This window comes from Staurois parvus, unplaced genomic scaffold (genome assembly GCF_062004578.1).
Source record: "Staurois parvus isolate SC_StPar_1 unplaced genomic scaffold, SC_StPar_1.0 ptg001717l, whole genome shotgun sequence".
Taxonomy (NCBI): domain Eukaryota; kingdom Metazoa; phylum Chordata; class Amphibia; order Anura; family Ranidae; genus Staurois; species Staurois parvus.
In genome coordinates this window covers 285,444-300,227 of record NW_028319513.1, presented here as the reverse complement: position 1 = coordinate 300,227, position 14,784 = coordinate 285,444, and positions in this window count along the sequence as shown.

Here is a 14,784-nt window from a genome sequence, read left to right as displayed (position 1 = left end):
ACTTTGCTCTGGATGTGTATCACGCAGACTTTGCTCTCGATATATATCGCACGGACTTTGCTCTCGATATATATCGCACGGACTTTGCTCTGGATATATATCGCACAGACTTTGCTCTCGATATATATCGCACAGACTTTGCTCTGGATGTGTATCACACAGACTTTGCTCTCGATATATATCGCACAGACTTTGCTCTGGATGTGTATCACGCAGACTTTGCTCTCGATGTATATCGCACGGACTTTGCTCTCGATGTGTATCACGCAGACTTTGCTCTCGATATATATCGCACGGACTTTGCTCTCGATGTATATCACACAGACTTTGCTCTCGATATATATATCGCACGGACTTTGCTCTCGATGTGTATCACGCAGACTTTGCTCTCGATATATATTGCACGGACTTTGCTCTCGATGTGTATCACGCAGACTTTGCTCTCGATATATATCGCACGGACTTTGCTCTCGATGTGTATCACGCAGACTTTGCTCTGGATGTGTATCACGCAGACTTTGCTCTCGATATATATCGCACGGACTTTGCTCTCGATGTGTATCACACAGACTTTGCTCTGGATATATATCGCACAGACTTTGCTCTGGATATATATCGCACAGACTTTGCTCTCGATGTGTATCACGCAGACTTTGCTCTCGATATATATCGCACGGACTTTGCTCTCGATGTGTATCACGCAGACTTTGCTCTCGATGTATATCGCACGGACTTTGCTCTCGATGTGTATCACGCAGACTTTGCTCTCGATATATATCGCACGGACTTTGCTCTCGATGTGTATCACGCAGACTTTGCTCTCGATGTGTATCACGCAGACTTTGCTCTCGATATATATCGCACGGACTTTGCTCTCGATGTGTATCACACAGACTTTGCTCTGGATATATATCGCACAGACTTTGCTCTGGATATATATCGCACAGACTTTGCTCTGGATGTGTATCACACAGACTTTGCTCTCGATATATATATCGCACGGACTTTGCTCTCGATGTGTATCACGCAGACTTTGCTCTCGATGTGTATCACGCAGACTTTGCTCTCAATGTATATCGCACGGACTTTGCTCTCGATGTGTATCACGCAGACTTTGCTCTCGATGTGTATCACGCAGACTTTGCTCTCGATATATATCGCACGGACTTTGCTCTCGATGTGTATCATGCAGACTTTGCTCTCGATATATATCGCACGGACTTTGCTCTCGATGTGTATCACGCAGACTTTGCTCTCGATGTGTATCACGCAGACTTTGCTCTCGATATATATCGCACGGACTTTGCTCTCGATGTGTATCACGCAGACTTTGCTCTCGATGTGTATCGCACGGACTTTGCTCTCGATATATATCGCACGGACTTTGCTCTCGATGTGTATCACGCAGACTTTGCTCTCGATATATATTGAGCAGACTTTGCTCTCGATGTGTATCGCACGGACTTTGCTCTCGATGTATATCACACGGACTTTGCTCTCGATGTGTATCACGCAGACTTTGCTCTCGATATATATCGCACGGACTTTGCTCTGGATGTGTATCACGCAGACTTTGCTCTCGATATATATCGCACGGACTTTGCTCTCGATGTGTATCACGCAGACTTTGCTCTGGATGTGTATCACGCAGACTTTGCTCTCGATGTGTATCACGCAGACTTTGCTCTCGATGTGTATCACGCAGACTTTGCTCTCGATATATATATCGCACGGACTTTGCTCTCGATGTATATCGCACGGACTTTGCTCTGGATGTGTATCATGCAGACTTTGCTCTCGATATATATCGCACGGACTTTGCTCTGGATGTGTATCACGCAGACTTTGCTCTCGATATATATCGCACGGACTTTGCTCTGGATATATATCGCACGGACTTTGCTCTGGATGTGTATCACGCAGACTTTGCTCTCGATATATATCGCACGGACTTTGCTCTCGATGTGTATCACGCAGACTTTGCTCTGGATGTGTATCACGCAGACTTTGCTCTGGATGTGTATCACGCAGACTTTGCTCTCGATATGTATCACGCAGACTTTGCTCTCGATATATATCGCACAGACTTTGCTCTCGATGTGTATCACGCAGACTTTGCTCTCGATATATATCGCACGGACTTTGCTCTCGATGTGTATCACGCAGACTTTGCTCTCGATATATATCGCACGGACTTTGCTCTCGATATATATCGCACGGACTTTGCTCTCGATGTGTATCACGCAGACTTTGCTCTCGATATATATCGCACGGACTTTGCTCTCGATGTGTATCACGCAGACTTTGCTCTCGATATATATCGCACGGACTTTGCTCTCGATGTATATCGCACGGACTTTGCTCTCGATATATATCGCACGGACTTTGCTCTCGATGTGTATCACGCAGACTTTGCTCTGGATGTGTATCACGCAGACTTTGCTCTGGATGTGTATCACGCAGACTTTGCTCTCGATATATATCGCACGGACTTTGCTCTCGATATATATCGCACGGACTTTGCTCTCGATGTGTATCACGCAGACTTTGCTCTCGATATATATATCGCACGGACTTTGCTCTCGATATATATCGCACGGACTTTGCTCTCGATGTATATCGCACGGACTTTGCTCTCGATATATATCGCACGGACTTTGCTCTCGATGTGTATCACGCAGACTTTGCTCTGGATGTGTATCACGCAGACTTTGCTCTGGATGTGTATCACGCAGACTTTGCTCTCGATATATATATCGCACGGACTTTGCTCTCGATATATATCGCACGGACTTTGCTCTCGATGTATATCGCACGGACTTTGCTCTGGATATATATCGCACAGACTTTGCTCTGGATATATATCGCACAGACTTTGCTCTGGATGTGTATCACGCAGACTTTGCTCTGGATGTGTATCACGCAGACTTTGCTCTCGATATATATCGCACGGACTTTGCTCTCGATGTGTATCACGCAGACTTTGCTCTCGATGTGTATCACGCAGACTTTGCTCTCGATATATATCGCACGGACTTTGCTCTCGATGTGTATCACGCAGACTTTGCTCTCGATATATATCGCACGGACTTTGCTCTCGATGTGTATCACGCAGACTTTGCTCTCGATATATATTGAGCAGACTTTGCTCTCGATGTGTATCACGCAGACTTTGCTCTCGATGTGTATCACGCAGACTTTGCTCTCGATATATATATCGCACGGACTTTGCTCTCGATGTATATCGCACGGACTTTGCTCTGGATGTGTATCACGCAGACTTTGCTCTCGATATATATCGCACGGACTTTGCTCTGGATGTGTATCATGCAGACTTTGCTCTCGATATATATCGCACGGACTTTGCTCTGGATGTGTATCACGCAGACTTTGCTCTCGATATATATCGCACGGACTTTGCTCTCGATGTGTATCACGCAGACTTTGCTCTCGATATATATCGCACGGACTTTGCTCTCGATGTGTATCACGCAGACTTTGCTCTCGATATATATTGCACGGACTTTGCTCTCGATGTGTATCACGCAGACTTTGCTCTCGATGTGTATCACGCAGACTTTGCTCTCGATATATATCGCACGGACTTTGCTCTCGATGTGTATCATGCAGACTTTGCTCTCGATATATATCGCACGGACTTTGCTCTCGATGTGTATCACGCAGACTTTGCTCTGGATGTGTATCACGCAGACTTTGCTCTCGATATATATCGCACGGACTTTGCTCTCGATATATATCGCACGGACTTTGCTCTGGATATATATCGCACAGACTTTGCTCTGGATGTGTATCACACAGACTTTGCTCTCGATATATATCGCACAGACTTTGCTCTGGATGTGTATCACGCAGACTTTGCTCTCGATGTGTATCGCACGGACTTTGCTCTCGATGTGTATCACGCAGACTTTGCTCTCAATGTATATCGCACAGACTTTGCTCTCGATATATATCGCACGGACTTTGCTCTCGATGTGTATCACGCAGACTTTGCTCTCGATGTGTATCACGCAGACTTTGCTCTCGATGTGTATCACGCAGACTTTGCTCTCGATGTGTATCACGCAGACTTTGCTCTCGATATATATCGCACGGACTTTGCTCTCGATGTGTATCACGCAGACTTTGCTCTCGATGTGTATCGCACGGACTTTGCTCTCGATATATATCGCACGGACTTTGCTCTCGATGTGTATCACGCAGACTTTGCTCTCGATGTGTATCGCACGGACTTTGCTCTCGATATATATCGCACGGACTTTGCTCTCGATGTGTATCACGCAGACTTTGCTCTCGATATATATCGCACGGACTTTGCTCTGGATGTGTATCACGCAGACTTTGCTCTCGATATATATCGCACGGACTTTGCTCTGGATGTGTATCACGCAGACTTTGCTCTCGATATATATCGCACGGACTTTGCTCTCGATGTGTATCACGCAGACTTTGCTCTGGATGTGTATCACGCAGACTTTGCTCTCGATGTGTATCACGCAGACTTTGCTCTCGATGTGTATCACGCAGACTTTGCTCTCGATATATATATCGCACGGACTTTGCTCTCGATGTATATCGCACGGACTTTGCTCTGGATGTGTATCATGCAGACTTTGCTCTCGATATATATCGCACGGACTTTGCTCTGGATGTGTATCACGCAGACTTTGCTCTCGATATATATCGCACGGACTTTGCTCTGGATATATATCGCACGGACTTTGCTCTGGATGTGTATCACGCAGACTTTGCTCTCGATATATATCGCACGGACTTTGCTCTGGATGTGTATCACGCAGACTTTGCTCTCGATATATATCGCACGGACTTTGCTCTCGATGTGTATCACGCAGACTTTGCTCTGGATGTGTATCACGCAGACTTTGCTCTGGATGTGTATCACGCAGACTTTGCTCTCGATATGTATCACGCAGACTTTGCTCTCGATGTGTATCACGCAGACTTTGCTCTCGATATATATCGCACGGACTTTGCTCTCGATGTGTATCACGCAGACTTTGCTCTCGATGTATATCGCACGGACTTTGCTCTCGATGTGTATCACGCAGACTTTGCTCTCGATATATATCGCACGGACTTTGCTCTCGATATATATCGCACGGACTTTGCTCTCGATGTGTATCACGCAGACTTTGCTCTCGATATATATCGCACGGACTTTGCTCTCGATGTGTATCACGCAGACTTTGCTCTCGATATATATATCGCACGGACTTTGCTCTCGATATATATCGCACGGACTTTGCTCTCGATGTATATCGCACGGACTTTGCTCTCGATGTGTATCACGCAGACTTTGCTCTGGATGTGTATCACGCAGACTTTGCTCTGGATGTGTATCACGCAGACTTTGCTCTCGATATATATCGCACGGACTTTGCTCTCGATATATATCGCACGGACTTTGCTCTCGATGTGTATCACGCAGACTTTGCTCTCGATATATATATCGCACGGACTTTGCTCTCGATGTATATCGCACGGACTTTGCTCTCGATGTATATCGCACGGACTTTGCTCTCGATATATATCGCACGGACTTTGCTCTCGATGTGTATCACGCAGACTTTGCTCTGGATGTGTATCACGCAGACTTTGCTCTGGATGTGTATCACGCAGACTTTGCTCTCGATATATATATCGCACGGACTTTGCTCTCGATATATATCGCACGGACTTTGCTCTCGATGTATATCGCACGGACTTTGCTCTGGATATATATCGCACAGACTTTGCTCTGGATATATATCGCACAGACTTTGCTCTGGATGTGTATCACGCAGACTTTGCTCTCGATGTATATCGCACGGACTTTGCTCTCGATGTGTATCACGCAGACTTTGCTCTCGATATATATCGCACGGACTTTGCTCTCGATATATATCGCACGGACTTTGCTCTCGATGTGTATCACGCAGACTTTGCTCTCGATATATATCGCACGGACTTTGCTCTCGATGTGTATCACGCAGACTTTGCTCTCGATATATATATCGCACGGACTTTGCTCTCGATATATATCGCACGGACTTTGCTCTCGATGTATATCGCACGGACTTTGCTCTCGATATATATCGCACGGACTTTGCTCTCGATGTGTATCACGCAGACTTTGCTCTGGATGTGTATCACGCAGACTTTGCTCTGGATGTGTATCACGCAGACTTTGCTCTCGATATATATCGCACGGACTTTGCTCTCGATGTGTATCACGCAGACTTTGCTCTCGATATATATATCGCACGGACTTTGCTCTCGATGTATATCGCACGGACTTTGCTCTCGATGTATATCGCACGGACTTTGCTCTCGATATATATCGCACGGACTTTGCTCTCGATGTGTATCACGCAGACTTTGCTCTGGATGTGTATCACGCAGACTTTGCTCTGGATGTGTATCACGCAGACTTTGCTCTCGATATATATATCGCACGGACTTTGCTCTCGATATATATCGCACGGACTTTGCTCTGGATATATATCGCACAGACTTTGCTCTGGATATATATCGCACAGACTTTGCTCTGGATGTGTATCACGCAGACTTTGCTCTGGATGTGTATCACGCAGACTTTGCTCTCGATATATATCGCACGGACTTTGCTCTCGATGTGTATCACGCAGACTTTGCTCTGGATGTGTATCACGCAGACTTTGCTCTGGATGTGTATCACGCAGACTTTGCTCTCGATATATATATCGCACGGACTTTGCTCTCGATGTATATCGCACGGACTTTGCTCTGGATATATATCGCACAGACTTTGCTCTGGATATATATCGCACAGACTTTGCTCTGGATGTGTATCACGCAGACTTTGCTCTGGATGTGTATCACGCAGACTTTGCTCTCGATATATATCGCACGGACTTTGCTCTCGATGTGTATCACGCAGACTTTGCTCTCGATGTGTATCACGCAGACTTTGCTCTCGATATATATCGCACGGACTTTGCTCTCGATGTGTATCACGCAGACTTTGCTCTCGATATATATTGAGCAGACTTTGCTCTCGATGTGTATCACGCAGACTTTGCTCTCGATGTGTATCACGCAGACTTTGCTCTCGATATATATCGCACGGACTTTGCTCTCGATGTATATCGCACGGACTTTGCTCTGGATGTGTATCACGCAGACTTTGCTCTCGATATATATCGCACGGACTTTGCTCTGGATGTGTATCACACAGACTTTGCTCTGGATATATATCGCACAGACTTTGCTCTGGATATATATCGCACAGACTTTGCTCTGGATGTGTATCACACAGACTTTGCTCTCGATATATATATCGCACGGACTTTGCTCTCGATGTGTATCACGCAGACTTTGCTCTCGATGTGTATCACGCAGACTTTGCTCTCAATGTATATCGCACGGACTTTGCTCTCGATGTGTATCACGCAGACTTTGCTCTCGATGTGTATCACGCAGACTTTGCTCTCGATATATATCGCACGGACTTTGCTCTCGATGTGTATCATGCAGACTTTGCTCTCGATATATATCGCACGGACTTTGCTCTCGATGTGTATCACGCAGACTTTGCTCTCGATGTGTATCACGCAGACTTTGCTCTCGATATATATCGCACGGACTTTGCTCTCGATGTGTATCACGCAGACTTTGCTCTCGATGTGTATCGCACGGACTTTGCTCTCGATATATATCGCACGGACTTTGCTCTCGATGTGTATCACGCAGACTTTGCTCTCGATATATATTGAGCAGACTTTGCTCTCGATGTGTATCGCACGGACTTTGCTCTCGATGTATATCACACGGACTTTGCTCTCGATGTGTATCACGCAGACTTTGCTCTCGATATATATCGCACGGACTTTGCTCTGGATGTGTATCACGCAGACTTTGCTCTCGATATATATCGCACGGACTTTGCTCTCGATGTGTATCACGCAGACTTTGCTCTGGATGTGTATCACGCAGACTTTGCTCTCGATGTGTATCACGCAGACTTTGCTCTCGATGTGTATCACGCAGACTTTGCTCTCGATATATATATCGCACGGACTTTGCTCTCGATGTATATCGCACGGACTTTGCTCTGGATGTGTATCATGCAGACTTTGCTCTCGATATATATCGCACGGACTTTGCTCTGGATGTGTATCACGCAGACTTTGCTCTCGATATATATCGCACGGACTTTGCTCTGGATATATATCGCACGGACTTTGCTCTGGATGTGTATCACGCAGACTTTGCTCTCGATATATATCGCACGGACTTTGCTCTCGATGTGTATCACGCAGACTTTGCTCTGGATGTGTATCACGCAGACTTTGCTCTGGATGTGTATCACGCAGACTTTGCTCTCGATATGTATCACGCAGACTTTGCTCTCGATATATATCGCACAGACTTTGCTCTCGATGTGTATCACGCAGACTTTGCTCTCGATATATATCGCACGGACTTTGCTCTCGATGTGTATCACGCAGACTTTGCTCTCGATATATATCGCACGGACTTTGCTCTCGATATATATCGCACGGACTTTGCTCTCGATGTGTATCACGCAGACTTTGCTCTCGATATATATCGCACGGACTTTGCTCTCGATGTGTATCACGCAGACTTTGCTCTCGATATATATCGCACGGACTTTGCTCTCGATGTATATCGCACGGACTTTGCTCTCGATATATATCGCACGGACTTTGCTCTCGATGTGTATCACGCAGACTTTGCTCTGGATGTGTATCACGCAGACTTTGCTCTGGATGTGTATCACGCAGACTTTGCTCTCGATATATATCGCACGGACTTTGCTCTCGATATATATCGCACGGACTTTGCTCTCGATGTGTATCACGCAGACTTTGCTCTCGATATATATATCGCACGGACTTTGCTCTCGATATATATCGCACGGACTTTGCTCTCGATGTATATCGCACGGACTTTGCTCTCGATATATATCGCACGGACTTTGCTCTCGATGTGTATCACGCAGACTTTGCTCTGGATGTGTATCACGCAGACTTTGCTCTGGATGTGTATCACGCAGACTTTGCTCTCGATATATATATCGCACGGACTTTGCTCTCGATATATATCGCACGGACTTTGCTCTCGATGTATATCGCACGGACTTTGCTCTGGATATATATCGCACAGACTTTGCTCTGGATATATATCGCACAGACTTTGCTCTGGATGTGTATCACGCAGACTTTGCTCTGGATGTGTATCACGCAGACTTTGCTCTCGATATATATCGCACGGACTTTGCTCTCGATGTGTATCACGCAGACTTTGCTCTCGATGTGTATCACGCAGACTTTGCTCTCGATATATATCGCACGGACTTTGCTCTCGATGTGTATCACGCAGACTTTGCTCTCGATATATATCGCACGGACTTTGCTCTCGATGTGTATCACGCAGACTTTGCTCTCGATATATATTGAGCAGACTTTGCTCTCGATGTGTATCACGCAGACTTTGCTCTCGATGTGTATCACGCAGACTTTGCTCTCGATATATATATCGCACGGACTTTGCTCTCGATGTATATCGCACGGACTTTGCTCTGGATGTGTATCACGCAGACTTTGCTCTCGATATATATCGCACGGACTTTGCTCTGGATGTGTATCATGCAGACTTTGCTCTCGATATATATCGCACGGACTTTGCTCTGGATGTGTATCACGCAGACTTTGCTCTCGATATATATCGCACGGACTTTGCTCTCGATGTGTATCACGCAGACTTTGCTCTCGATATATATCGCACGGACTTTGCTCTCGATGTGTATCACGCAGACTTTGCTCTCGATATATATTGCACGGACTTTGCTCTCGATGTGTATCACGCAGACTTTGCTCTCGATGTGTATCACGCAGACTTTGCTCTCGATATATATCGCACGGACTTTGCTCTCGATGTGTATCATGCAGACTTTGCTCTCGATATATATCGCACGGACTTTGCTCTCGATGTGTATCACGCAGACTTTGCTCTGGATGTGTATCACGCAGACTTTGCTCTCGATATATATCGCACGGACTTTGCTCTCGATATATATCGCACGGACTTTGCTCTGGATATATATCGCACAGACTTTGCTCTGGATGTGTATCACACAGACTTTGCTCTCGATATATATCGCACAGACTTTGCTCTGGATGTGTATCACGCAGACTTTGCTCTCGATGTGTATCGCACGGACTTTGCTCTCGATGTGTATCACGCAGACTTTGCTCTCAATGTATATCGCACAGACTTTGCTCTCGATATATATCGCACGGACTTTGCTCTCGATGTGTATCACGCAGACTTTGCTCTCGATGTGTATCACGCAGACTTTGCTCTCGATGTGTATCACGCAGACTTTGCTCTCGATGTGTATCACGCAGACTTTGCTCTCGATATATATCGCACGGACTTTGCTCTCGATGTGTATCACGCAGACTTTGCTCTCGATGTGTATCGCACGGACTTTGCTCTCGATATATATCGCACGGACTTTGCTCTCGATGTGTATCACGCAGACTTTGCTCTCGATGTGTATCGCACGGACTTTGCTCTCGATATATATCGCACGGACTTTGCTCTCGATGTGTATCACGCAGACTTTGCTCTCGATATATATCGCACGGACTTTGCTCTGGATGTGTATCACGCAGACTTTGCTCTCGATATATATCGCACGGACTTTGCTCTGGATGTGTATCACGCAGACTTTGCTCTCGATATATATCGCACGGACTTTGCTCTCGATGTGTATCACGCAGACTTTGCTCTGGATGTGTATCACGCAGACTTTGCTCTCGATGTGTATCACGCAGACTTTGCTCTCGATGTGTATCACGCAGACTTTGCTCTCGATATATATATCGCACGGACTTTGCTCTCGATGTGTATCATGCAGACTTTGCTCTCGATATATATCGCACGGACTTTGCTCTGGATGTGTATCACGCAGACTTTGCTCTCGATATATATCGCACGGACTTTGCTCTGGATATATATCGCACGGACTTTGCTCTGGATGTGTATCACGCAGACTTTGCTCTCGATATATATCGCACGGACTTTGCTCTCGATGTGTATCACGCAGACTTTGCTCTGGATGTGTATCACGCAGACTTTGCTCTGGATGTGTATCACGCAGACTTTGCTCTCGATATGTATCACGCAGACTTTGCTCTCGATGTGTATCACGCAGACTTTGCTCTCGATATATATCGCACGGACTTTGCTCTCGATGTGTATCACGCAGACTTTGCTCTCGATGTATATCGCACGGACTTTGCTCTCGATGTGTATCACGCAGACTTTGCTCTCGATATATATCGCACGGACTTTGCTCTCGATATATATCGCACGGACTTTGCTCTCGATGTGTATCACGCAGACTTTGCTCTCGATATATATCGCACGGACTTTGCTCTCGATGTGTATCACGCAGACTTTGCTCTCGATATATATATCGCACGGACTTTGCTCTCGATATATATCGCACGGACTTTGCTCTCGATGTATATCGCACGGACTTTGCTCTCGATGTGTATCACGCAGACTTTGCTCTGGATGTGTATCACGCAGACTTTGCTCTGGATGTGTATCACGCAGACTTTGCTCTCGATATATATCGCACGGACTTTGCTCTCGATATATATCGCACGGACTTTGCTCTCGATGTGTATCACGCAGACTTTGCTCTCGATATATATATCGCACGGACTTTGCTCTCGATGTATATCGCACGGACTTTGCTCTCGATGTATATCGCACGGACTTTGCTCTCGATATATATCGCACGGACTTTGCTCTCGATGTGTATCACGCAGACTTTGCTCTGGATGTGTATCACGCAGACTTTGCTCTGGATGTGTATCACGCAGACTTTGCTCTCGATATATATATCGCACGGACTTTGCTCTCGATATATATCGCACGGACTTTGCTCTCGATGTATATCGCACGGACTTTGCTCTGGATATATATCGCACAGACTTTGCTCTGGATATATATCGCACAGACTTTGCTCTGGATGTGTATCACGCAGACTTTGCTCTCGATGTATATCGCACGGACTTTGCTCTCGATGTGTATCACGCAGACTTTGCTCTCGATATATATCGCACGGACTTTGCTCTCGATATATATCGCACGGACTTTGCTCTCGATGTGTATCACGCAGACTTTGCTCTCGATATATATCGCACGGACTTTGCTCTCGATGTGTATCACGCAGACTTTGCTCTCGATATATATATCGCACGGACTTTGCTCTCGATATATATCGCACGGACTTTGCTCTCGATGTATATCGCACGGACTTTGCTCTCGATATATATCGCACGGACTTTGCTCTCGATGTGTATCACGCAGACTTTGCTCTGGATGTGTATCACGCAGACTTTGCTCTGGATGTGTATCACGCAGACTTTGCTCTCGATATATATCGCACGGACTTTGCTCTCGATGTGTATCACGCAGACTTTGCTCTCGATATATATATCGCACGGACTTTGCTCTCGATGTATATCGCACGGACTTTGCTCTCGATGTATATCGCACGGACTTTGCTCTCGATATATATCGCACGGACTTTGCTCTCGATGTGTATCACGCAGACTTTGCTCTGGATGTGTATCACGCAGACTTTGCTCTGGATGTGTATCACGCAGACTTTGCTCTCGATATATATATCGCACGGACTTTGCTCTCGATATATATCGCACGGACTTTGCTCTCGATGTATATCGCACGGACTTTGCTCTGGATATATATCGCACAGACTTTGCTCTGGATATATATCGCACAGACTTTGCTCTGGATGTGTATCACGCAGACTTTGCTCTGGATGTGTATCACGCAGACTTTGCTCTCGATATATATCGCACGGACTTTGCTCTCGATGTGTATCACGCAGACTTTGCTCTCGATGTGTATCACGCAGACTTTGCTCTCGATATATATCGCACGGACTTTGCTCTCGATGTGTATCACGCAGACTTTGCTCTCGATATATATTGAGCAGACTTTGCTCTCGATGTGTATCACGCAGACTTTGCTCTCGATGTGTATCACGCAGACTTTGCTCTCGATATATATATCGCACGGACTTTGCTCTCGATGTATATCGCACGGACTTTGCTCTGGATGTGTATCACGCAGACTTTGCTCTCGATATATATCGCACGGACTTTGCTCTGGATGTGTATCATGCAGACTTTGCTCTCGATATATATCGCACGGACTTTGCTCTGGATGTGTATCACGCAGACTTTGCTCTCGATATATATCGCACGGACTTTGCTCTGGATATATATCGCACGGACTTTGCTCTGGATGTGTATCACGCAGACTTTGCTCTCGATATATATCGCACGGACTTTGCTCTCGATGTGTATCACGCAGACTTTGCTCTGGATGTGTATCACGCAGACTTTGCTCTGGATGTGTATCACGCAGACTTTGCTCTCGATATATATCGCACGGACTTTGCTCTCGATATGTATCACGCAGACTTTGCTCTCGATATATATCGCACAGACTTTGCTCTCGATGTGTATCACGCAGACTTTGCTCTCGATATATATCGCACGAACTTTGCTCTCGATGTGTATCACGCAGACTTTGCTCTCGATATATATCGCACGGACTTTGCTCTCGATATATATCGCACGGACTTTGCTCTCGATGTATATCGCACGGACTTTGCTCTCGATATATATCGCACGGACTTTGCTCTCGATGTGTATCACGCAGACTTTGCTCTGGATGTGTATCACGCAGACTTTGCTCTGGATGTGTATCACGCAGACTTTGCTCTCGATATATATATCGCACGGACTTTGCTCTCGATATATATCGCACGGACTTTGCTCTCGATGTATATCGCACGGACTTTGCTCTGGATATATATCGCACAGACTTTGCTCTGGATGTGTATCACGCAGACTTTGCTCTGGATGTGTATCACGCAGACTTTGCTCTGGATGTGTATCACGCAGACTTTGCTCTCGATATATATCGCACGGACTTTGCTCTCGATGTGTATCACGCAGACTTTGCTCTCGATGTGTATCACGCAGACTTTGCTCTCGATATATATCGCACGGACTTTGCTCTCGATGTGTATCACGCAGACTTTGCTCTCGATATATATCGCACGGACTTTGCTCTCGATGTGTATCACGCAGACTTTGCTCTCGATATATATTGAGCAGACTTTGCTCTCGATGTGTATCACGCAGACTTTGCTCTCGATGTGTATCGCACGGACTTTGCTCTGGATGTGTATCACGCAGACTTTGCTCTCGATGTGTATCGCACAGACTTTGCTCTGGATGTGTATCACGCAGACTTTGCTCTGGATGTGTATCACGCAGACTTTGCTCTGGATGTGTATCACGCAGACTTTGCTCTCGATATATATCGCACGGACTTTGCTCTCGATGTGTATCACGCAGACTTTGCTCTCGATGTGTATCACGCAGACTTTGCTCTCGATATATATCACGCAGACTTTGCTCTCGATGTGTATCACGCAGACTTTGCTCTCGATATATATATCGCACGGACTTTGCTCTCGATGTATATCGCACGGACTTTGCTCTGGATGTGTATCACGCAGACTTTGCTCTCGATATATATCGCACGGACTTTGCTCTGGATGTGTATCATGCAGACTTTGCTCTCGATATATATCGCACGGACTTTGCTCTGGATGTGTATCACGCAGACTTTGCTCTC